A 27140-nucleotide genomic window follows, 5' to 3' on the forward strand; every position below is an offset into this window, starting at 1 on the left:
AAAAAGAGGAATAAATTTACCCCCAAGAGATAGAAATTTTGAGATTAAGCTCTAAAATTTTCTCGAGAAACATGAAAATTTTTCTCTTTGGAGCCTTTTTCCGTTTTTACAGATGTTCAGAGAAATGCGTCTAAGCTACAAACCTTTATATTTTCTGTCTTTAATTTGACTTTGCTGTTAAAGTTTCGGTATTTCCTGATGCATCATCTCTTTACAGTGGGACTGAGGTGCTTTTTCAAACGTAACCCTCCATTGTTTCACATCAAACCCGGTCCTGGTTAAAATCCCGCAGATGTTTAGAAAACGCCGCAGCTTTATGTTAGCAATAAGCACAGTGATTACTATGGAAACCTGGTGACGCCAAGACCTTCTTATTGCAAACTAAAACGCTAACCACTGCCCCACCCTGCAGCCCAAACCTCAGGATAAAAGCTTTTATTCTTGTAAGGTCTCTGATGAACTGAAGGGTCTCGGATGGAGTTTCATTCTCAGCTCTTTGGGTAACTTTACGATTCGAATTGTAAAGTTCGAATCTGAAGCTGAATAATCCCTTCAACTTCAGATGGTTTAAAAAGGCATTTTAACATTTTTCTGACTGATGCACAGAAATTTGTGTCTCTAAGTTTGTTGCTAACGAGCAGCTGCTTGCTTTTGATTTGACATTGTCTCCGTTTTATTCACTACTGTGATTGTAGTTGGCGATGAGTTCAGCTGTGAATATAAAACAGATACATTTTCCACCTCTTTTGATAAGAAGAGCAGTAATATTTTGCAGCAGGTTTCCCCGCAGCAGAGCCGCTGGACAGTTCCTTCGGCCTTTTTCTTCTCAGAAACTTTCCCATTTTCAGCTTCAGGATCAAACTTGATCAATTTGGAAAGAGTTTTCTTAAATTTCTCCTGTGACACAATAAACGCTTTTTGCAAAAACAAGTAGTTTTATCAAGTTTCTTGTGTAAATATGTTATTTGCACAAGGCTAAACTAACTTACATGTTTCATTTTAGGTAGATATATGTGCTTGTTTTAAGCAAATACTTCCATAATATTGATGAATAAATTCTAATTCCACCAGCAGATAAATTTATTATAAGACAATTTCCTCATGTTATTTGTAAAATAGTGTTTTGTCGTCTATTTTAACTTGTATTCATTTTGAAAACGCTGCTTTAGAGCAGTAAAGTGACAAAACTAGCTTTTTTTAGAAGTCATTGGTGCATCCAACCCCACTTTTCAGTGGGGTTGGACTTTGTTTTTCACACACAGGTTTTCCGTTTTCCCATCTCTCTGTTTCCTCGTGTTGCTAAACTTACAAAGTCCCGGTGAATCCCTTCTGACACGTGCATTCTCCCGTTGCTTTGTTGCAGGATCCTCCGTTGCCACACTTGCACTTCTGCTGGCAGCCCTTCCCAAGGTCCCGGCCGGACACGAGTCCTCGCAGAGACGTCCGATGAACCCGGGCGGACACTGGCAGACGCCCCGGACCGGGTCGCAGAGCGCGCCGTTCTCACACTTACAGTCCTTACGGCAGTCTGAACCCCAGTGTCTGTCGTCGCAGGCTGGAGGACACAAACACAACGCTCAGTATGAGCCTACCAACAGTTTGGTTACTCAGTCAATGCAAACAGATTATACAAGCATACATCTTTGAGAAGCATTAGTAGAGCCTCCTGCACAACCAGAAAGAATGCGTCAATTGTTTTGGTAGGATTGCAGTTTTCTGGCTGATTGCTGATCTTTAAAAAGCTTGGCCTGCCAATCCCAATTTTGGCCAAAGTCAATGGTTTTGTCTGAATGGTTTTGTCTGAAATGTCACTAAATGTAGGGAGAAAGTCTCTGAGTTGGTAACAGTGGGGTGACTATTAACTTCAAATGTGCAGCGATGACCTGGTCTTTCAGTCAAACCTCTCTCACTGCAGAGCTGAAGAGGACATTGGCTGATTTTTAGACTGTTGCTGAGGAACCTAAGATCTGGAAATAAGATTGGCTTCACTTGTAAGAATCAGCCGATCACCGATCCAAAGCTAAGAAAACTCGGGCAGATTGATCAATATATCCCTAGTTTCTGGATGGTGAATCAACAGCAAAAACATTCTTGTGTTTTACAGCACCATTGTACAGCGCAAACATTAATAAAACCAGCTTACCAAAGGTGCTGGAGCTCTGCTGGGATTGCTAGATAATGGGGGGCTTTACTGAAGTTACTCCCTGCTGTTTTGTGACTTTATATTCTGTAAGTTTTTGAAATGGCTTATTTTCCAGACACCAAAAAACTTGAACCCATTAAGTTAATGGTTTGTTTTTAGAAGCTGTAAAAATCTAATGGAAACATAAAAATGAGAACAATGTGAATTTTGCATCATAGATCCCTTTAAAGCTGTAGTATGTAACTTTATGATCTAGATTCTTAGCTTAGCCACCAATGATAGCAGATAAACACTTTGACCAGAACAGTAAGTTGTTTCTCCACCATCAGCAAATTCAACAGTGAGTACTTGAGGATGATTGACAGCACTAAAACCCTCCTCCTGGCTCTGATTGGCAGATTTTGATGCTTTTTTCAGACAGCAATATCAGCTCAGAGGAGATGGAGGAGATCGATCTTTCCATGGATTATCTGTCTCATAACAAACTGTCACAATATGCTACGGTTTTAACAAGTATGTATAAAACAAAATTACAAACTGCAGCTTTAGTCATTTCATAAGCCTTTGTTGTTCTCCCATGTTAAAATCTAATAACTTGAAGATCTGTGTTATCTTTGTATCTTTCCTGCAGGGATTTCTTGGTCATTTGAATGTTTTTTTAAATTCTTCTCAGTCACAGTCTGCCTTGCCCAGCAGGAGTTTATGACCTCATGTCAGACAAGCATCAGATTCGTTTCAGAAAAGCATTGACGGACTTGGCGTCTGCTGCTCTTGTAGCAGAAACAGGAGGATTAGAGTCTCTGCGGTGTCAGGTTACCAACTGAAACACACACGAGGTTTCAGTAAAGACCAGCTCCTGGCGGTGACTATCACCGATTGGCTCTGGAGGAGTTTGCTTCCTCGCAGAGTTTCACACAAGTTTTGGATTTCAGTTCATGATGAAAAGTCCTCAGATTGGTCAGAGCTGCATTCTTCAGATTTCTGCTCAGTTACTTCAACGGCTTTGCGTTTTCACTGAGAACACATGATCTCCAGTAACGCTGACGAAACCCGTGGAGGGGCGACAAGAACGATTCCACAGATTTCAAGCTGAACAATCCTTCGTTTTGGGAGCAACAGACAGTCGACAGTCTGAGCTGCAGGTCATTTGAGTTCTCATCACCTTGTCATCTGCAGCTACACTGTAAAAACACGAGATCTTAGCAAGAACGTCTGGTCTAGTTTCTTGTGCACTTGAAAAAAAAACAGCTTACTAGCAACTTTTCAGCAAAACAGAGGAGGTTGTTTTAATATTGACAAACGTTCTTGGTCCTTTGGCAGATTATTTCACTCAAAACAGGAAAAATGATTTGTTACTTTGGGGCTGAGCTACATCAAATCACTCAAGATAATACCAGAATAAAAACGTGGGTGGTAAAAAAAATCTGTACCATAAGATGCTAATTTCTTAGTTTTGCACATAATATTTGTGATTTAAGAAAAACATGATTTTTTTAAACATCTTGTAAAACCAATGCTAATCAAACCATAACAATGTGTTTAATTTAAGTATTTTTATTTCCATATGTTTGCTGATTTCAGACTGTTTTTATTAGACCTGTTTTGACAGGTTTTCATTTTCTACAAATAAATACAAAATATTTGCTTGGAAGTTTAAGGACATGTTGTCAGTAGTTTATAGAATAAAAAGAAAAATTTTCATTTTACTGTTGTCTTTTACTTTTTCCAGATCTGTATATATAAAAAATCCACATCCCCACAAAAAAGAAAAGAAAATGTGGAATAACATCTGTGATGTCATTATTGAGGTATTTTTTAAAATATATTGTGATATAATTTTTGGGCAATATCGCCCACTGCTAGTGAAATAATCTGCCTGTGGAACAAGAACACAACAATAAATATTATTTTTTTCTAAAAAGTTACTCAAGTAAATGCAGTTCAGTAAACCAGTTACTACCCAACTCTGCTAAGCTAAAATAAGAAAAGTTTGTTTTGATTAAACTTCAGACAAAATGTTGTATATTTGTCTTGGGTGGATGTAAATATCTGGTTTCAGTTTGCTCCACCATGACGTTGAAAAGCCAATAATCTCCGCTGGCGATCCGTCAGAGTGCAGGATGGAACCAAATTAGGCCTGAAGCGAACCCCCACCACGGCTGCAGTGTTTACAGCAGGGAGGTGGAGGACGGCACGGTGCCTCCTGCTGTTTATAAAGAATCACAACTTCTCCTGTTCTCTGTGTGGCACAGCGCAAAGGTCGGCTCACACCGCGGCAGCTCGAGTAATGAGGATCTCAGCTGGAGCAGATTGTGTTTATACAGACATTCCCCAGATCACTGAGCGATTCGCTGAAGGCTCTGCAGGCCTGCAGCTTCCGAAGCAGCGCGAGAAAAAACGGACCGGAACTGAAGACGCAGCCGCAGGTTTATTAATAGAGGACGTGTTTTTTCATTTAGGGATTTTTATGGATTTATTTGAGCTGTTCTTTTTCCACAGTTAGTATTCATGCAACATAAAACTGGTCTTTCTCTCACCCACACAGTGTCACATTCATATATAATATAGTCTTAAATATTTAGATATGAACCCTATGAAGACCTTACTGTTTACATCTGGAAATGTTCCTCATGCAAAACACTGGAGGTCCAAAAGATGATTAAAACATACTGAAACAAAATAAGGCAGACTGCAAGGAACAAATATAAACATGAATACAAATCTAAAGGCATTATAGAAATTATAAGTTGATGCTTGAGACAGGTGAGACAAGTTGAAATGAAGTTAGCACATTAGCATTAGCTCCAGGTAAATAACATGTTGCTGCAGTGCTTCAGCTTTGGTGAACTAAGGTTTTAGTTGGCGATGTTTTCCGCTGTGTCATCTGAATCCGTCCAGTAGCCTTGAACAAACTCCTGGCATCATTCTGGTTTGATATTTGACCTCTTTTCTTAGTTTATTTACTCTGGCCAGGCACAGACGCACCTTGAAGCATGATGCAAAAGTCCACTGATGTACTCCTCGTTTTTTTCTGTTTACTTCTGTATGAGGGAGATTGCTTTTCATCCTAGTTAAGTCAAACTTTCCATAAAGACGCAGATCCAAAGCAGGACTGGTCTGAAGACTCAGGCAGCTCATGATGGCAGCATGATGACGTAACTCTGCTATGTTAGTCCGAATTTGCTCTTTTTGTTTACTTTTATTCGTGTTTTTTTCTGGTTTGGACAATTATATCGTCTCTATCCCAGAGGAAGAGAAAATCAGGTTTTCTAACCAGACAAATTTAAAGAGGAGTGGCAAAAACAAAGGAGGCGGGTTAGCAGTGCAAGCCAACCGATGATGTCATCCAGAACGTGTTACTATAAAGTATCGCCTCTGCTGCCCAAATATTGAGCTGTTAGCACGTCAAGATGAGACTCTCATGCAGAATGAGTCTTCAGTCAGAGGCCTCTGTATTTATTGGACTACTGACTGCTACTGGAGATCGTTAACGTCCACAGCATCACCAACCACAGTGAATCTCTGAAGATAGTTGAATATCTGAGTTATGAGAACATTTCATTTCCCTTTGAGATAAATAAAGAACTTCTGAACTGAATTTGGGGGATTTGTAAGGATGATCTAAAGCGCAATTTGCATAAAAACTCACATCAATTTTCTCTGACACATTTAATAATTAATTATACCCTCAGGGTTTTATCTCAAATGGTTTGTTTTTGAATATGAGCTCCATAAACGATCCTCTGTGTTGGTTCGGTGAGAGACGACACTACCAAGCTTTCCACCATCTCTCCGTTTCCAAAACGCGTTTTATTGCTCGTAAAGCAGAGCACATTGTGGCTACGTCTTAAATCTTCACCGCGTATGAAAACATCGGGACCCTCTCCTCTTTCCCGCAGCCTGAGGACTCAAACACGCAGGCAACAGGAAAAGTCGGCTCATATTCAGCCGAAAACGTTACAGGAGAGCCGAGGAGAAAACAGAGACGGAGAAGCAGAACGACAACATAAGTGAGGGGTTGGGAGGCAGAGTAAGAGGAGAAGGAGAGTGGGGTCACATTTTCCATTTCCCTTCCCTATCCTCCCGCTACACGCTGCAGCTAATTTGAGAGTTTTGCAAAATAATGGGAGGGAAAAAAAAGAAGAAAAACCAGAGGAAAGTGAAACGCAGTGTACTATTGACCCAGCTGACTGAGGAGAAAAGGTAGTGGAAAACTTCATTTTCAGGAGGAACATCATCTTTTGGAAAACGTGGCTGTGGGTTAGAGCTGACCGTTATATAACCGCTCAACATGAAGCCTTATCTGGACGCTTCACCTCCACAATACCGTAAAAACTGGCCCATTTTCACAGTTTATTCTGAGCAGAGGAGTGAATTAAAGAAAGTTTCATAACTTGAACGGTTTCCTGGAGTGAAAGCGCTGCGTGATTCATGGCATGGCGTCATGCTCTCCTGCTGCTCCCTCTGAAAAACCTTCTGTTGGGAAAGGATGGATGCAGAAAACTGCCACTTAGCTAATAATCATTTCCTCTTCTTTATGTCGGTTTTACCCTGTAGCTGTGTTTCCATTACAAATTTGTCATTAGTGGCGTTTCCATTGATCATATAATTGGACGATCTGACATTTTAAAATTTTATTCGTTTAATGGAAACAAACCAGTTTCGACAAAAACTCATTTGTCGATAAAAAGTTTTTATGAAGGGATGATGTGGTTTCTTTGGCCGTATCGAAATTAGTTTATTTTTCTAAACTGCAATGGAAACATTGCTTTGCACACTTTCACATGTTCCACAAACACATGTTACTACTGCCAGAAACCACAAAGAAGACGACAGGAAGTAGTTGGAGGATGATGGCATGGCGAGTTTTTTAATGACTTCTGTGTAAATAAAACTTATTCATGTCTAATTTTAGTTCTGCTTAACAGAAACACTGCAACTGCAAAATGGTGGCTTTATTACATTAGAAAAATAGTAGAAGTTTTTTATTTATTTATCCAAAAACGAGTCTTTTTAGGAGTAAATTTCCAGATTTGTGAGAAAAAACTCGAAAATTTCTTGTTGAAAATTTTTATTTTTTCAAAAAAAAAAGTTTTGTCAAATATGTAGGGGTTTTTTCTAGCAAATTTTTATTGTTTCATACTTATAAATTTCCGATTTTCCTAGAAAATTTCTAAAGTTTATCTAAAAATTTCTCTTTGGTAGAAATTTACTTTTTTCTAGTAAACTGTCATAAATTTTTGTTTCCATTAAGTGAGTTTATTTTCTAATTGTCAAATTATGCAGATATATGTTGAATGAAAAGCAGCTTGTGAAAAATGTGTCTTTTTGCAGAGGAAAATCATAAATATCAAGCTTTATGAGAGAAAATGAGGCGATTCTCACAGCTGGAGCAGTCGTCGCCTCGCCATCCTTTCTCACACTGGCAGCGGTTCGGAGCGACGCAGCGGCCGTGGACGCACTCTTTACTGCAGAGAGCTGTTCATCACAAAGAGACGCATTAGCAATGAAATACATTTCATTTGTAAAACATCAATAAGCAATATACTGGAAACGTATTTCTAATTCAGCATGAGGCTTTTCTTTTATCTTTCAAGAGCTGCAAGGAGACAGATTTCTATAAAAAGTGGCTCCTTCGGTGGTCTTTAATATTTAATGCATTTTTACCCTCTAGTCCACCTAAACAAAACTGTCAGAGCTGCTAATATTACTTGATCTTTTGAAAGAAAAGACAACATATGTTTTATAGTAAATTTGTTTGTTTTGAAATGAAAACTTTTGTAAAAAGAGGATGATAAACTCTCTTCCATGGGAAAATTATATTCTTTAATGTCAGTCTGTTGTAGAAAAATGTTGCCATTATTTTGTTATAAAATAAAAGCTGATTTAAAAATGTGTTTTGTTGGTTCTTTATTGTTTTGAGCCACAGGTTGGGCTAGCGTTCTCTGTTCACTTGAAAATGTCAGCAACGTCAAGCTACTCAACTTCATTTTAAACCTGCAGGTTTTTTTAATTTAGAGGAAAAACAATGGTGATGAGAGATTTTGTCAAACATTTTCTCAGAGCAAAATAACAACGTTGTGTATTTTTCTGATAAATTCCCAGATATTTGACAGCAAAGAGCCGACATGCAGCCAGTTCTCATATTCAGAAGCAGAATAATTGTTTAATGCTGAGTAGAGCTGGGTGATGATATCTATTTTAGTTACCTCTATAAAAATATCACCGACAATATATTTTATCATTTATCTACCTGTGATTGTTGTGAAGTGCTGTCGTCAGCCGAAGTTGTTGTAAATGTGTTTTATAAATAAACTTTGACATTTTATCTCTTTCTGAATCATCTTTGTGAATAAAACAAAACTCTCAAAGTTTCTGACCAGCTGAAAGTGACATAAAGCTTCTTCACAAACCACCAAGTTATGACCAGCAGATGATTATTCACCACAGATCTGTATTTGGTTTTTTGCAGAACTCGTCAAAAAAAAACAACAATTTCTCTGATTTTTTCCCCTTTTTGCTCGACAGCGTGTGGAAACGAGGCAGATCTGCGTGACGGGTCATCAGACCAAAGAGGGAACTATGATTGTATGTAATTAGACATGTTTGGAATAATTAAAAGTGCTGCTTTCTGGAGAAGATGACATGTTGCAAACTGAAAATCAGCTCCCACCTGACTCCTCATTCAAAGCGTTTATGTTTGACGACAAAAGGAGTCGGGGAGAAACTGCAGCCCAGACCGTCTCTGCTGAGCGACAAGCGTTTATCCTCTCAGCGTTTTCCACTGCAGAGCAGGGAAACCTTGTTATTACCGTCCAGCTCCTCTCAAATCACGTTTCCACACGGAGATTTCACTGGTTTCACTGGTTTACACAAGCTGATCTGATTGGCATGAGGAGACATGGTGGTGGCAGCATCATGCTATGAAAGGACTGAACGAATGCAGAAGCAGAGTTTTAATAGTTTTGGATTTTTCATTAGTTTACATTTATCTCATTGTGACTTTTGTCTAATCTTTGGAAAATGTTCGACTTTTTAAATCCAGAAATTTTCAGGTTTTTTAGAATATTTCTGAGAGTCATCTCAAAATCTTTAAAGTTTTTTTTCCAGAAAATTTTCAGCTTTTCAAAGTTTTTGTCAAGACGATTTCTGAGATCAATCTTAACAATTATTTTTGTAGTTTTTAGGCAAATATTTTCTTGTTTTTTCTAGAATATTTCTGAGAATTAATTTCAAAATCTTTGAGTTTTTAGTCGCAGATTTCCAACTTTTCAAACTCAGAAATTTTTCTCTAGAGAATTTCTGAGATTCTCACAATTAATGAATTTTCTTTTAGTAGAAATGTACTTTTTTTCTATCTACAATGGCGCTAATGCTCTCATAAATTCACATGTTTATGAGAGCTTGTTTGTTAGTTTTATCAAAATAAAACTAACTTAAAAAATAACTTTTCAGTAAGATATAGGAACTTATTTTAAGTCAGTAATTCCTTGAAATTGCTCGTTCTATTGGAAGACTCTTTTTGATTTTTTTTCCATTCTCTAAAGAATCTTCTGCCAAAGCTAATCTGTAGAAAACCTGTAGAAAAAATGTCTGTGTGGGAGTTGTGCCTCTTTAACCCCCCTTTGGCTACGCCCCTGGAAGAAAAGCTCTCTGCTTTGAAAAAGTCCTGAATCAAAACCTGAGCTTTGCCAGCATTGAAGCTTCAGTCCATAAACTCTCAAAGATGCTTAGCTGACAAAATCTGGGTGATTTACGTGTAAAGAAAGCCAAGCTCATTTGATATGTTTTAGTTTGAATTTCTGAAGCTTTGGTGAAATCAAACCCATAATTTGGCTTATTTATGTCCCACAAACTACTCCAGTTTCCCAGTGGGGGGAAAAAGAAGCAGCTTTCTATGAAAATGAGATGTTTCAATGAAAAACCACAGCAGCCATTGGCAGTTTTCTGTTCCAGCTAATTGCTGCAGTGTTGAGTGTTTTCCAACAGATTCATCAACATCCAGATTCAGGTCACAGAATAATTCTCATCCATTAGCAGTGAAATCAAAAAAGCTGCTCTGATGACAAAGTGGAAAATGTTCAAAACTATTATTAGAACCCATTTGGGAATAAGTTCAGAAGGAGGGAATAATTTGTTCTTGTACCCGATCACATGACAGAAAGGAAAACAATCTGTTTCCCGCTGAGATGAAAAATATTTACAATACTTAAAAAACACTGGAGACCGCTTTTGTAGCTTGTATGGAGTTAAAGTTATTGCTTTTTGAGATTAAATAGTAACCTAATCTGACATAGCAGGAGCAGTTTCATGAAGAGGAATTGATACAAACAAATAAACATCAGTCCATCCAGAATTTCACAATTGCTTTTGGGTAATGTGCAATTAAAATCACAGGTTTTTGGTGCTAATTTAGAAATCTGTGCAAGGAACTTTGATATAGTTGTGCTTAAATATGACTTTTTGTTACACGCCAAAACGAACAACAACTTGAGATCAAGTTAGGCTGAGATGTAGAAAGAATACCACAACCAGCTAATTTTGATATAAACGCTAATCCTAATTTACTTAAAGCCAAGTGTTAAGGTTATGCAACATGCTGGTGATAGAAGACATGTTAGCATAGTAGCTAACATTGGCTATTCAGCTAATCTTGACCTAAAAGCTAAAGTGAACAGACTAAATTCAGAGTGATAGCCCACATGCTATTGACAGAATAATTCTGTCAATAGCTTTGACAGAATTAGCTTTTTAGCTAATTTCCGCTTATAACTGCTGTGACCTTACAGTTTAGCTTTTCAAGCAGTTTTCTGCATCTATTATTTTCTGTCATTTGCAATTTATGTTTTAGAAAAAAGAAGGTGAAAAAAATCCATTGAAATCGGATCGAGTGTTAAAAAGGATGAGATTTTATTTTCAAGCCACACAGCCCAGCCGTGAAGAAAAAGAGTTACTGTTAGCAGCATCTGACTGATGGCATTTACACCAATATTAGCTTTAGCATGCTTTTTTATACTGAAAATATGTTAGTGTAGGTCAGTACTAACACACATTAGCATGTAGGCGTCATGCTAATGTTAGCGTCTGAGCTAAAATGAGATCATGTTGGGATTAGCTTTTATATTAAAACTAATCCTTTTAGCATGACTTCATAGCATGAATTAAAGTTATTCAACATGTTTGCCTACCTTCAACCCAAAAGGAAAACTCCATCTAAGGCTAAATACCAGCATGAGTCCAACAGTCGACAAGGGAAATAGAAAATAACTTTGAAGAGAGAGTGTGAGAGGTCGTGAAACCCGTCTTGAACTCTCTTACAGGGGTTTCTATTGACAGCATTTTAGATGACATTAGCTTTTCAGCTAGTTTTGACCTAAAAGATAAAGTGAACAGACTGAATGCAGAGTGATTGTTGGTCAACATGCCAGTGATAGCCAGAATGCCTTTGACATAATTAATGTCAACATTAGCATTTTAGCTTTTATGGGTCTGTTTTCTTTCTGCATGTGAGCTTTTAGCTCATGAACTGCTGGGACATTACAGTTTGACAGAGCTCTGCACTGATTGTTTCCTGTCTCTTGTAATTTATTTATTGCAAGAAAAGAAACAAGTGGGGGAGGGGGACTTAAAATCTGGTGTGAAAGAAATCTGAGATTTTATTTTTAAGTTGGCGTTACATGAAGAAGAATGAAAGCTCCACTCACGAACACATCGGCCTTGGCTCTCATAGTAGCCTGGACAGCAGTGGTACCGCCTGCGGTACTCGGTCTTCACCGCCTGCCTGTACGCCGTTTTATAGGTGATCCTGAAACATTCACACAGTCAGTCAGACAGGAAGCTTGGACAAAAAGGCCGGCGGTCAGGAGGCGAGGCAGAACCTGTGACGGGAGCATCTGTAAGACGTCCGGGGGTCCGAGCACGGCTCCTCCGTCACATGGTCGTAGGGGTGAGAGTAGGACTCCTTCACTGAGGTGGTGTAGCTGAAAAGCAGAAAATGTGATTAAAGAAGCAGCGGGGTTTTCTGAGGAGCTGTGAGGAGGAAAAGTCTGCCATTTAATCCCCTGCTGCGCCTTGCAGAGAGATAATAAATAATGCAGATGCTGATATTTTTCCAAAATGTTCAAACTGGTGAACAGACTGCAGGTTCAGACGTTTATGTCCCAAAAGATTCACTGTTGTCCTGATTCTGGTGATCCAGTAGTCACGCCTCGACCTCAACCGGAAAATATTCACTTCAACGGGAAAATGGATCCACATCTGTTGGTTAAATTAGGGGCAAAAAGTCTGACAGGATCCCCAGATGATCCACCAAATGATCCACCAAATGATTCTGATGATCCTCATTTGTGGCTTTAAAAGGAATAATTCAATAACCGTCCAGTAATCAATAATAAACCTGCCTCTAACATGATATGAGAATATTTTTATAAATTGACAGCATATCAGGGCCATTATAGAACAAAAGGAACAAGTTTCCAAAAATAATCCAAAAAATTTCTGAATTTTTTCTTGCAAATTTCTGAGTTTTGAAGTTCTGAAATTTTCTTTCTTTCTCAAGAAAATTTCTTATGTTAAATTCAAAATTACTGACGGTTCTTGGCAGAAAAGTCCTCTTTTTTCTTTTTTTTTTCTTTCTAGATTTCAAAAAGTTGAACATTTGCTTGAAAATTTTTTGGGGGAAAATTAAATTTAGAGTTTTGAAAATTGATTTAGAGAGGCACTAAAACTTTGACATTTCTGTTTTTTTACCTTCTCTGAGTTCAAAGGTAAAAAACCTTTCACTTTGAAACTCATTCATTTCTTAGTTGTTTTTTTTCTGAAAAATTTCTCAGATTAAGCTGAACTTTTCTCAACAATTTTTTCTAGCAAACTTTAAACTTTTCAAACTCAGAAATTTGCGTGTTTTTTTTTTAATTTCTGACATTCTAAAAATTTCATTTTTTTACTTTCAAATCTGAGTTTTAAAGGTCTAGATTAAAAAAATATATATTTTCTGTATTTTTTGAAATTCAGTTTTGAAAGTTAAATATTTTTTGATTTTTCTTGTTTCTTAGAAAATATTTATATTAAAGCATTTCAGTCGAAACTTACTCCTCTTTTTTATCAATGTACAACTTGAAAATTTTGAAAAATTTTAAAACATTTGACTTTAAACCTCAGAAATGTAAAATTTTTCAGTAAAATTTCAGTTTCAAGAGTCAAATAATTGCTAGAAAACAGAAATTCTTAGATTAACCTCAGAAACTTTCAAGAAAGAAATTAAAATGTGAGTTCAGTGTAGAGAGCTGGTGATTAGGGAGACGTAAGGGAGGACTTTTCAAGGTCAAAGACTGAGAGTTCATTAGAGATAAATGATCAAACTCCCGTTGGAAACATGCAGCTGAGTAATGGTAAAACCAGCAGCCGTGCAGAGCGAGCGTAAACATGCCGGTGCGTTTGGCCTCACCTCTCCCACAGGCTGCACACGTTGGGGTCTCTGGGTCCAGGGAGCTGCTCAGTCCAATCAGGAAGCCAAAAAGCTGCAGGACTGCAGAGGAGCTCAAAGCCTGCATGGTCCTGCGGGGCGAATGAAACAGAGACGCTCAGAGACGACTGCAAAACCGCTCCGCTCTGGACAGTACGAGGTGAAAAAAGGTTTCATGGTTTTAACAGATCCGGCTTTGTTTTCAGGCTGCAAAATGAAACATTAATGTCCCTCAATGATCAATTTAAACAAAGATAATCCCTGGAAAAGTTACAACTTTCTGCAGTCTTTCTACAAGTTGGATGAAACGTTGACTCAGCAGTGGTTTGGCAGTAACAAGCTACTTTCACTCACATTTGCTTGAGTAACTTTTTGAAAAAAATGCACTTCAATTGTTTTTGCTTTTTGCTTTTACTTTGGTAACCTAATTATAAATTATCACTATTTTTTTCTGAGTAAAGATTTTGAATCCTCTATGAACTGAGTAACTTCACTGAATGAAGAACCAAATTGACCAGACGCATCGACCCGTCACGACAACAAACGATACCGGACTGAAGTATCGCAATAAACAATAATATTGTCGTTTCAGAACCATTTCCAAATAATGACATAATAATAATGCAGTCTCAAATATTAATAAACATTAAATTGTAATGAACATTTAACACTGGAATTGGAAGACATTTTAACAAAACAACAAAAAGGTTAAATAAGTTGAATTATTTCATTCAATGATCATTTATTGAAAGGAGACCAAAGAACCAGACTGAAGACTTTATTCATCTAGTTTTTGAAAGAGAAAAACGATAAATCATGCATATGGAAATTATGGAGTTTGTTTTAATTTACTCTGTGATTAATTGGTTTGCTGCTTACTGATGAATAAAAAATGAGGAAGTTCAAAAGTCAAACATTTCTGACTTTTGAAATTCCAGAATTTTTTTTATTTAGACAATTTCTGACGATCTCAAAAATTACTCCAGCAGTTTTTTCACTTTTGTTGCTCTGAAATTTTCTTGTTTTTCTGAGAAAATTTCTGAGATTAATCTGAAATGTTTTTTTCTTTTCTAGTTCAGACCTTGTTTCTTCTAGAAAAGTTCTAGGCCCTAATATGACCCGCTTATATGGTGAAAAGTTTGTCCGCCATATTGCCTCGCCCTGCTTTTACCTGAGTAGCAACATGTTGAAGTCGTACTGATCGTCTTTGAGTAAAATGTTTTGGGAACTCAGAGTGACTCAGAATGGAAATATCCCCAACTGCAGATCTGCAGTCACGCTTTCGGTTTTAATTCATCATGATCAACAATTCTCTCTCTGTGTGTATGATTAATGGAAAGGTTTATTGTACACTGGTTCTGTTTACCAACAACATAAAGTTAAGGCTGCACTTCTGACTATAAAGGAAATTAATAAACGTTGTGCAGAGGAGAGGAGCCAGAAACAAACGCAGCCCCCAAAACGTAAAGCTGAGGCTCAGCCGCCGCAAGAAAGAAAGAAAGAAAGAAAGAAAGAAAGAAAGAAAGAAAGAAAGAAAGAAAGAAAGAAAGAAAGAAAGAAAGAAAGAAAGAAAGAAAGAAAGAAAGAAAGAAAGAAAGAAAGAAAGAAAAAAGAGTGGACTGCAGAAATGCGACTCCTAGCATCATTCTGACCCCTCTGCACCAGAGCGAAGGGGCCGCCTGCTCCACAAACATCTGGATCTGATCAGGGACCGAGCCAAGCACAGCAGCCCAGCGCAGGGACTCTGTCAGGCTCTCAGGGAGCAGCAGGGAGCGCACTTTCCCCGAACATGTTCCACCATCGCATTCTGTCACATTCAAACATATCCATCACATTTTACCATAATCCATCGTAATATTCCACCATGTTCCATATTATTCCATCATAATCCACCATATTCCATATTATTCCATCATAATCCACCATATTCCATATTATTCCATCATAATCCACCATGTTTCATCAGTATATTTTGATATTTACTTTGAGTTGAAATATTTTCTGGTATTTCTGCACAATAATTATTTTGGTAAAGAAACCAAATGAATCATCTTCATATTAATAAATGCAACAACTTTAAACCAGCAGTGTATAATATGTTTTTTTTTTACATATTTGTGAAACTTTCGACATGTTAATGACATGTTTATAATCTGTGAAAAGATTGATCCCCGAAATTGTTTGTTGATCGATCATTAAACAATTGAATCTTTTTTTTTGTTACATTTTAACATTTAAATCTGAAGATCGCCCATTTAGAAACATTTTGAAAGGTATTCATTCTTGTTCTAAATTTAAATGCTAGCAGAAGACCGTCTGCACGTTGCAGGCATGTTTCTGAACACATGCGTGTTATCCAGATGGAAATAAATCAGGCTGGTAGACATTAACATCTAATTAGGTTCTTTCATGCTTGGATTGGACCACGGAAAGACGTTGCTGTTCCTCAGCAGCACGGACAGTAGAAGGATCGTTAAAAAAAACACGAGCTAACGCGATCCGATTTGACCGGAAATCTCCACGGATACAAAACTACACCGCCTGAACCGCATCCAGGAGGGCTGTGTTTCCATGGGTGATCACCGTGAGACACTTCCTGGTTATCTGGACCGACTCAGGGATGAAAGAACCCAAAATGACCCCATATTTATGTAGCATATTAGCTCCAAACCCCTAACCCTAAATATCTAGATGTTGAGCTCATTTTGATGTTTGCGCCATAAACAATCAATTTTATACAATATTTACATTGTAGGAACTTGAAAAGTGTTTTACTATAATGTTTTAGCGTATAAAAGTGTTGTTTAGCTAATTAACTCCAGTAACTAACTGAATCACATTAATAATCAATTAAATCTACAAAAAATTTAATGTTAATTTTGCACAGCAGCGAAATGTAAAGAGTGAAGAAAAAAGTATGTTTTCATATTTTCAGAAACAAATGATAGTTTTTCCAGTATTTGGATGCCATATTACCATATTATGTCTATTACAATATTGTTCTGTTTGTAGTTTTAGAAAATAAACTTGATTATACTCACATATTGATGCTATAAAGTGATTCTGTTTGATAGTTTCCAAAGGTTTCTGTGAATTTAACAAAATATTTATGTTTCCCACTTTACAGGGTGATTTTTATGTAAACTTTATGGTGTTGTTTTACAGTGTATGAACATTAAAAGCAGATAGAAAGAAAAACATCAGTTCAGGTTGCATTTAACATGAAAAACCTTTTCTGTGTTTCACCGATGAACGGGGTTAGGATTAGGATGAGGGTTAGGGTTAGGGTAGGGTTAGTGTTATTTCTATTTTCTTTTATTTTCATTCTGTCCTGTATCAATATGATGGAGTGTCGTTTGTTGGTGGATCATTTTTTCCAAACTGCTCCGGGAATCGTTGTCGCAGCAGCTCGGAAAATGTCAGCGAAGCTTTCGGGAATAAACTTCATGGTCCACTTCTCAGTTTTTTATAGACGCAAAAATATTTAACATGAACCCTCGATGTTTTTTCTAACCAAACCCATGACTTTTATTAAGCAACAACAACAAAAACAAAAAACGAGGTAAAAATAGTCTGTGGTTTTAGATTTGTTTTCTGACGTTTTCTGCTTGTTTTTATCTCTCCTCCTTCTCACTTCATTAACACTTCTGTTTGTTAAACTAAACTTTTCTTTAATTTCCCTCCTGAACTTATATTCAGATGAATCCTTCTGCCTCCTCTCTGACCTTTGACCTCCTGACACAAACTGTGTGACGTTTTGGTAAGTAATCGCTCCAGATTTGTGTTTCATCATGAGAATCTCCAGTGCAGCTCGAACTCTTCTGGACATTTCCTCCAGTTTTTTGGCTAAGAAGCGATTAAACCAGCTGGATAATTGGAGGGCCTCCCTCCCCGCGCTGCAGTTTGCGTCTCGTTCATCAGGCCTTTTGTTTGCGGAGCAGCGTTTTCCCTTGGCACGCCAGGCACGTGTTTACATTTAGAGCCACTTTGCCTGGAAAGAGCATGGAAAATTTGCTGAAACCAAAGGAAAACTTGCCTGTGGCTTGATGAATAATTTATGGTTTAATATTTGCAAAGTCAGTGGTTCAAATCCCAGCAGAGACGCTGCGAAAAAAATGTTTATCTTAAAAATCATTTCATGTTTGTTTATTTTCGAACGGAGTCGCAGAGATCTCAGTTTGGAGAATCAGAAACTATTTTTTACGATTCGTTCAGCGAACATCTAAAATAAATAAAACAATATCTAAACTCATGCAGTTCAAAACAAAGGAAACAAAATAACTTTAAAACACAGAGTACAGAAACTTTAGATAAAATATCTGCTGCCTTCTTTGTTTTCAATCTTTTTCACACAATTTTTCTATTTTTTAATAAGTCCTCGTTGCACTAAATTCATTCATATGTACATTAATGCATTTAGTGTTTTTAACACCAAAAGCAGGTATTTTCATGCTATTCAGTTGCATGGTTGTGTTGTTTTCAAATATAAAAATATTTAAGATGTTTACCTTTCATTCATTCTATGATCTAACTGCAGCATTAATTTGATTATTTCTACTCTGGAGCAGATTTTCAGTCTTTCTGCATGTTCTTGTTGTATCCAACTTTCTGACAGCCAAATCAGTTTGTAATATAAATTAGTGTGATTTTATTCAGTGGTATGTTTTTATGGAGCATATTTGAAGGTGTTTGCTGATATTCACAGATGAAATGTGGTGATGAATCAGAAGCAGATCAGCTCTTGGTCCAGTGACTCGTCGGTTCTTTGTGGTTCTGACTCAACAGGAATGTTGTTCGTCACAAAACTCCGACCACAGACAGCGTTCGCTGATCTACCGCAGCGTCACGCCTGTTTCCCATCAACCACTGGGAGGGGTTGATGCAAGGGGTTCATAACCGACTGTCCAGCAACCAGTCAACCAATCACTGAAGTTTGTTTGTATTACATATTTCCGCAACAAGGCAGTTCAAACTGATTTACATCATAAAAACACACGAAAATACAAAATTATCAAAAACTACATTTAGCCAGAATCGTCACACATCAGAATGATAATTAATGTTTCACTTCTGACGTTTTAAAAGCGACTCTAAACAGCTGAGTCTTTAGATTTAAAACTCAGTGTTTTGGCTGCTTTATAGTTTTCTGGAAGTTTGCTCCAGATTTGTGGTGCATAGAAGCTGAAAGCTGCTTCTCCATGTTTGGTTCTGGCTCTGGTTCTGGATGCAGATCAGACCAGAACCAGAAGACCTGAGAGGTCTGGAGGGCTGAAACAACAGCAGCAGAGCTTTAAGTATTGTGATGCAAAGCCGTTCAGTGAAGTCAGTATTTTAAAGTTTATTCTGAGCTGCAGGGATCCAGTGGAGGAACTGTAGAACTGGGACGATGTGCTCCATCTTCCTGGTTTTAGTCAGAACACCAGCAGCAGCGTTCTGGATCAGCTGCAGCTGGAGGATTGATTTTGTTTAACAAACATGTAAAAAACATATTTATTGATAAAAGTTACACACTGCAGATTTATGTCAGATTTCTCCAAACTGACCAAACACACCGGGGATGTTCAAACTTTTATCAAAAGTATTCATGGATCAAGAAAAAATAAATCAGTATAATGAAGCAAATAAAGTAGCCTTATTTGTTTTTTTGTACGAAAGTGATGTTAATATTTGTATATCTGGATATTTAAAGCGATTTTGCACATTTTCTTCATGAAACAATAGAGGTCTAATTTTCAGATTCTTGGGCTCGTTTGAACAAATTTATTCTCAGTTTTTAAAAGCAGAATTTGAGCCACTTTCTTTCTTTCTTAACACTTTATTTAGCCAAATTTAATAAATTAGATTAATGCTGATTTGGTTGCAGTGATGTCAGCTTTTCTGTAAAAGTTTGGTGAAAAAATACGACTATTTTCAGTTTTATGTAACTTTTCCACCTCCTGAAATTAATGTCAGTAATAATAATTTGACTGCAATTGAATATAGAAAGCGCCATGACAGAAAATGTCCATGCAAACAGAGTTCAGTGGCTGATTGTCACTGACTGATGAACTTGTTGGCACGATGAGGACTGCGGCATAAAACCAGAGATCTTCTGGTTCTGATTAGCGTCTTTTTCTCTCCTCCCCGCCGCCAGGACTCAATTCACTGGCACAACCGGCTGGGAGATTTCTGCCACAAAAACAAGGCTTTATAGGAACAGACATGTGGCTTTTATTTCATCAACTTCAGCCACCACTTCATTGGACTGGGGGTAAATATTTTTCATTACCTTCTCTCTGTTTTAATTGCTCTTTATTAGAAAAGGGCTTCAAACCGCATGGGAATTCTTAAACGCTGAGAAATGGAGCTTAATGAGTGCAGACGGAGTTGTTTTGCAGTCGGCTGGCGGTTGGGTTACCTGCAGAGGTAGGAAGGCGTCTGGAGCTGCAGGTCTTGGTTTTTCAAAGAGAAGCAGCTTCTCCAATACTGTTCTGCTGCATGCAGGAGCAGCCATTAATTCCGCTAAAATTCATCCAAAAGCCTGAAACTCGATGAGGTATCGCCATCTTTCCAGTCCCTTTTGATGCTTTGAGTCACGCAGTCACACCTCCACAAAGTTTGGCTTCAGATTGGTGAAAAGCCGCAATTGTAGCGGCTCTGGGGTATTTTTAGACGCGTTAAGTGATGAAAACAGCAGGGCAGTCCCACTTTGATGTGGCTCCATAAACCAATAGAAAATGAGCGAATAACCACACCACACACACACACACACACCCACACCACACATACGCACGCACACACACACACACACATACGCACACACACACACATACACACACACATACGCACACACACACACATACGCACACACACACACATACACACACACACACACACATTCAAACAAGCTGTGTTGAAACATTCAAACAAGCTTCAAAAAGTCAGTCGTGGACTGATGGCTAATTTTCATGTTTTGAGATGATTACACTTCAAACTGCTATTTTTACACTGCAAAAACAAAATCCTACCAAGTATTTTTGGTTTAGTTGGTTTAACGTTTGAAATAAGGCAAAACTAACTCACAAGTAACTTTTCACTAAGACAGAAACTTACTGTAAGTCAGAACTTCGTTAACATTGCAGAAAAAGTTCTACTTCCACTGGAAGATTATTTCACCTATAATGTTCAAAAATAATCTGCTAATGGAAGTACAACTGTTTCATAAATATTAAGGACATATTTACTTAAAACAAGATCATTTTTATTGCTGAAACTTACTTTTAAGTTAGTTTTGTCTTATTTCAAGTGCTATAAGATATTTACAATAGAAATTAGACCAAAAAACTGAAAGATTTTGTATTTTTTAGTGTCTGTTGGAAATGATGTTTATGTCAAACTGATTCTGGTTCTGTCCAGGTTGAAGGAATCGGCCCATGTTTACGCACACAGCCGAGTCTGAACGCCAAAGCCGCACAGTAGATATTACGCTAACGTCAAAAAACCACAATTTCCTTATCCATTAAATAAGAAACACAAATAAAATTATATTTGAAAACGTTTGTTCTCGCAATAAGTCATTTATAAACATGGAGGACCTTGACCCTAACCCCTTCCTGTTGTCTTCTTTGTCGTTTCCACCAGTAGTAACATCTGGTTGTTGATTATGTGACTGCTGTGAAGCAGAAAAAGTGTTTCCATTACAGCTGAAAAACCACCTCCTCCTCTAAAAAACCATTTTATCAAAAAATGTCTTTACATGAAGCAAATTTATTTTCGTAATTCCAATTTGCACAAACATGACGGTGGCGGTGTGTAACTTTCATTTGTCACGCTGCTACTTTGACAGTCAAAAACGATATTTTTCTGCCCTCTGTGATGCATTTTGTGAAATTGTGTTTCTGTATTTTGTTCTTCATGGCTGCTGTTGGTGACCATCAGAGGGCAGACTCTGAGTTGAGGCTCAGCTCTATTTACAAAGCGGAAATCGTTTTCTGGTGTTTTTGCGTTTAGTTTTTATAAATCTGGATTTTCTTGTTGTGCATCATTTTCGGCTTTTGGTCACACGTCGAGTTTCAGTATAGATCCTACACAATGTTTTATGAATGAGACCCCAAGTCCTTGACATAAACACCAAAGGAGCTCATCAGACAGCTGCATGCTTTTCCAAAATTAGCCTCTTTCATCGCTCACATTTTCACCCAAACAAGCCAAACCGAGGCTAAAAACTTGGTTTAGATGAAGTTCTGGTTTTGCACGCTTTCTCTGATGCAGTCTGATGCATTCCTCATGTGAAATGGGTCTGGGACTTTAAGCCTGATAACATTAAAAATGAGCAGAGAACTCAGATTTTCAGTCTTAAATATGATTCATTGTACAAAATAAACCATTTTGCCTCGTCGTCTGTTTGCGCAATAATAACTACGTCAGGCTTCTACTCTCATTTAATGATCATAACCAAAAAAATCTTTTTTGTAATCATAAAAACAAGATTATATTGTACTTAAAAAGCAATTTACCGATTTAAAAAGTTTATAGCAAACTGCCTTAGCAGTAAAACCTACATAAAAACAGAAGTTTTACGAACACATATTAGATAAATTATTGTATAAATAACTCTTAAACTGTTAAATATGGTCATAGTTGCACAAATTAGATTTATTTTCTCAAAATTTAAAAATAAATTGTGATTTACTTTGTAAATGCATGAACTGGGATGAATTGATCTGATGTAAGCTGAATCTGAAGCAGGAAACATTGTTGACTTTATTCATGACGCTTTGAAAAGAATAATTTAAATTCTAAAATGAAACATTGGAGTCGGTCAATATTTATATAATATTGATCTGAACTGGACAAGTTTACCTGGTAATCTGTCCTGAGATTATATTTGTTGTAATTTGGCCTCATTAAAATGAATCTAAAGAGCAAATCTGAGATTACCAATCCCATTTAATCTCATGCTGTCATATAAATACTACAAAAATGTTTACATTTAAGTAGTTTTATTCATTTTTAACACTGTTTGTTCTGTAGAGTGATTGGTAATCTGATATTAACTCTTTAATTGCAACTAAACTCATTTTTATTTAAATCATTCTGCATATTTTAAAAGCAAACCTCCTCTGAAAACTGAAAACCAAAGACATTAGGGAAACATTTCTAAGACACTAAAGATTTGTTCTTGTTGAATTATTCATTCTTTCATAATTTCCCTTTTCTGGAATAAATAAGGTACATCTTATTATCTTATTATCCAATTATTAGTAATGAAAATGGTCTGTCTAATACCTTGAAGGCAGACGGCAATGAAAAATAAAACATGGAATAAATCTAGTTTATTCTCTTTGCAGTGAAAAGTTAGTTATAAAAAAGGTTTTTTATTAGAACTGTTCGTACTGTCCCATTATTTTTATTTTCAGTCGTAAAAACAAGAAGAACGCTGAACCGCCTCCAAAAAATGACACCTGTACCGTCGACATTTCATGTGAACTACAGAGCATCTTTCTTTCATTTCTCTCAGATTTTCTCAAATAAGACAGAAACTTTCCAGCAAGTCAAACAAACACGTCAGCAAAACTGGTTAGCATTAAAAAAAGGATGTAGTTTCTGTTACGAACGGATAAAAGAGCCTTTTTCTGAGTCTGCATTAAAAAAACCCTCTGACATTCAGTGAATCAAAGCAAATGTCACCAGCGAAACTGTTTCCGATCCTTCTCACCACAGATTTCTGTTTGCTCTGTACGTTTCTGCACAACTTTGGCGCTAATTAGGGAAGAAAATATTAGTCACAGGCAGGAGAGAAATGTTCAACAGGAAAGAAAATTAAACTGAGTGGAGGAACAAGAATTAGTCGAGGTGTTGTGAGGGGAGCAGAAAGAAGCTGAAGTTCATTTGTATGTCAGACTCAGAGCAAATCTTTAGTTTGAAAGATTTAAACATATTTCCTTTTTCTTCAAAGCTTCTGCAACCAGAAACCTTTCAATGCTTTTTCTCTTTGAACTGGTTAAAAACTCCTAAAATGGACAGTGAGAACCAACTAGCGGAGGTGAAATATTGATGACCTTTCACTCCTCTGGAGTTATGAAAATGTTAACTGCAGCTGCAGAGATTCCCTGGATTCAAAGTTGGTCTGTGCTTCCTTGGAAAGAAGCAACCTGCAGAGCCGTAATGCGCCACATAAATCCAGTCTTTATAGGATGAAAAACGACTTATTTCACAGTTTCACCCAGTCGTTGTTTTAATTTATTACACAAAAGAAAAATACAGTGGAAAAAAGCACAAATGGAAAAGAGTTAGGGTTGTGAGACGAAATGGCTCGTTTGTCTGACGACCCATTTCGTCAGATGAACGTCTCTGATGGACGTTAATTAACAGAACAGTTTGTGAATTCAGATGAAATCCTGTCTCAGTTTTTCCTCATTGCCTATTGGAAATGCACCGATGTGGTACTAATGTCTGTATCGATACTGATATTTACAAACATCCAGATAGGTTATCGATGACTCTGTTTCTGATCCATAAGGGCTGATCTACTCAGTGAAAATGAGAGTGAATCTCTTGTCTTTGTCAGTTTCTTTATCATTCATTTTGCCTGGGATGTTCTGACTGAACCAACCCAAGTCGTGCTGTTTTCACATGTTTGATCAAACTATTTGTGTATTAATCTGCTCTCTGCAGGAACAAAGTTATCAAATTAATTTGTAATTCAGTACATTTATCTCTGGGTTTTTTAAAAAAAGAAACTTTATCAGTCGATTCTGGTCTGTTTCTCTGTCGGATCGGTGTCAGTTAATACTGAACCTCAGGTTTCTCTATTATTGCAGTCCAATTAGTTGTGGCGTTCCACAGGGAACAAAACTTGGTTCCATCCTTTTCTCAATTCTTATTGACAAAATAGAAAAATCTGCTGCAGATTATTTTATTCACCTCTATGCTGATGACACAATCCTTCATTTAAGATAACGCTGGCTCAAATAATGGCTTTAAATATAGATATTAATTGTTGTTTTGTCATCTTTTCCATATCAAAATGGCAAGATAATTTTTAAATATATTTTTCATCTCATTTTATTGGAAAATACTTTTCCTACATAATGTCCATGTGTATCAGTGTGCTACAGAAATAAAACTTCCCGAGAGCCACAATGCTCTCAGGAAGTAATGCTGGCTCTGATTGGCTGTTCCAGACCAAGCTGAGTATTTCTGCAGAACACAGGAAGGAGGGAGAGGAGATTGATTATTTATCACAGATTATCTGTCTCATGTTGGGACATGGTGAAAGCTTTAATACATATCTAAAATCTTATTTTTTTTTTAAGTTACATGCTGCAACTTTAAGCAGACATTCGGTGTGACATTTCACTGCAGGTGGAGCAGAACCAGCATCTTTCACCGCCAGCTTGAAGACCTTCATTATTTTTCAGGTTATTTGTTTAGATTTTTGATGCTAATCCCGGTGAGCGTTGGCAGCTGTGCTGCTTTACCTGCTGTCTGGTTGCTCTGCAGTGAGCCTCAATGTAGCCAAACTCCATCAAGTGTTTGTTTCTAAAATATGATCTTGGATTTGTTGTGATGATGCATTTTGACGTATTTCATCCCCGAGGAATTTTTTTGCCACAACCTGTTCACTCTCAAAGTGCTGAAGTTCTTCACCACGTTGCTTATAGGATTTGTTGCTGCTTCAGCAGCGTGAAGTAAAGAGGAGATCAGCTGCACATGCAGGCTGCGAAGTGAGGTCCAGGTGATCCATTTAGGTGATCAGCGATCACCGATCATACACCTTTTCACCGAAATTGGGCGATTATGATGGTAACCGATCGATCGGCACGCCTCTACAAGTTTTTACTAAAAAACAAAGTGGAAAAGATTATAGTTGAGTTCAAATTAAAGAAATTGTTTTTACAGTAGAGTTGAGAAACTAGAATAATAAAATTTCAAGAAGGACTCTGAAGCCAAAGTATTAATCTGACCAACCAGTAATAGAAATAATATGTTGGTTGTTTTGGAAATGATAGCAAAATCCCTACGAAATTAGATATTTTTAAAAATGTAATATGTCTCCTTTTTTCATTTCATGTAACATTTACGTCTATAATCAAGTTTTATTTAGCTGGACTCGGAGCAATAACATCTCTGTGGATCGTAAAGTTGGAGACTTCTCCATCTTTTTTAAAACACATAGAAAATCTGCAGAGTAAGTTCAAATCATAAATCATCTTTTTAAACTCGCCACTGCAGAAAGCATCGTATTCTTAACTGTCCATCCACCACAAAATCCACCAGTTTATGTTCATACACAAATCTCTCCCTTTACTTGCAGCTGTTGCACTTTTCTTTCTCTGCATACAACACTGAGTTTGTTCATCAGTTCTGCATCAGGCTGGTTTTTATTTCATTCTGACTGAAAATCCAAAAACTGGACGCCTTTAAGGCTCAGATTATCAGCTGCTGTCTCTGTTATCTCTGGTTGTAAAAACATCTTTTGTGTTTGCATCAATGTGTGTTCATTTTGTTTTGATGCATCATTTTAAATTATGTTTTTGATGGCATAATACTGATACTCTGCCGGACAGAATATCAGGATCTAATACATGTAAAAAACTAAATTCAGCTGCTTTCAGATCCACCTCTAGCAGCAATAAGTTGAAGTATTGGGCTTTATCATTGTTTATCAAAGCTTTAAAACAAACGTTTGTGATTTAATGGATTGATAATGTTTGTTATTTGTACAGTTTCTACACGTTTCATCTTAAAAATATATTTCAAGACTTTTTCAAAGTATTCTGGCAGAAATGTTCTCCAAAAATTCATAGTTTAGATTAAATGCATTTTCTGAGTCTTATATAATTGTAACAGAAGAATGACATAAATTAATTTCATGGCTGTTGGGTTGATTTTGCCTTCTTGATGCAGCTGCATGCTGACCTGAGTTAATGAACCGCTGGTCCCCAAAGGGACCAGAACCGGTGGTTAAACTCCATTAAAGTGCCATTAAAATGCAAGAAAACAGAAATAAACAATTGCTGCAGACATTTTTTCCAGGAATTCAGAAGAGCTAAAGAAAATTTTCTCAAATTGAGAGCGAATGTGAGTGAAAGCAGTGCGGCTCCCTGCCAGCCCTCTGAGGCCCCAGAGCTGCAGATCTGATACTTTGTGGCTCCCAACCTGGAAAAACCTCCAGCAGAAGACAAAACAAATGCAGAGCAGAAAACAGAAATCAGCCGAAATGTTTCCTGACAACCTGCTGATCACAGTCATCATGATTAAAGCGAAGCTCTGCACCATTTCACTCCCAGCTGCCCTCTGAAGATGTGGAGCTGAGGAGGTTTAAACGATCGCCGACTGATCAGGATCAACACGCAAACCTGAAACTTTCCTCCAGCGCAGTCAACAGCCAAACATCCGCATGAAAAATCTGCAAATCTTCTAAAGAAGAAATCCATTAAGTGGCTCCAGAGCAGAAAAACTGGAATAAATTCCTGCATGTGACACATCGACCACAGCCTCACAATAAACCAGAGCAACCGAGTGTAAGACCCATAATCCTTTGCATCT

General features: G+C 37.3%; 1 pseudogene; it reads right to left on the reverse strand.

Annotated features, from left to right (window-relative positions):
- The window catches only part of LOC129351042 (multiple epidermal growth factor-like domains protein 10), a 52993-nt pseudogene that overhangs the window by 10048 nt on the left and 15805 nt on the right, over window positions 1-27140 (reverse strand).

This window comes from Poeciliopsis prolifica, unplaced genomic scaffold (assembly GCF_027474105.1).
Source record: "Poeciliopsis prolifica strain line A6 unplaced genomic scaffold, Auburn_PproV2 SCAFFOLD063, whole genome shotgun sequence".
Taxonomy (NCBI): Eukaryota; Metazoa; Chordata; class Actinopteri; order Cyprinodontiformes; family Poeciliidae; genus Poeciliopsis; species Poeciliopsis prolifica.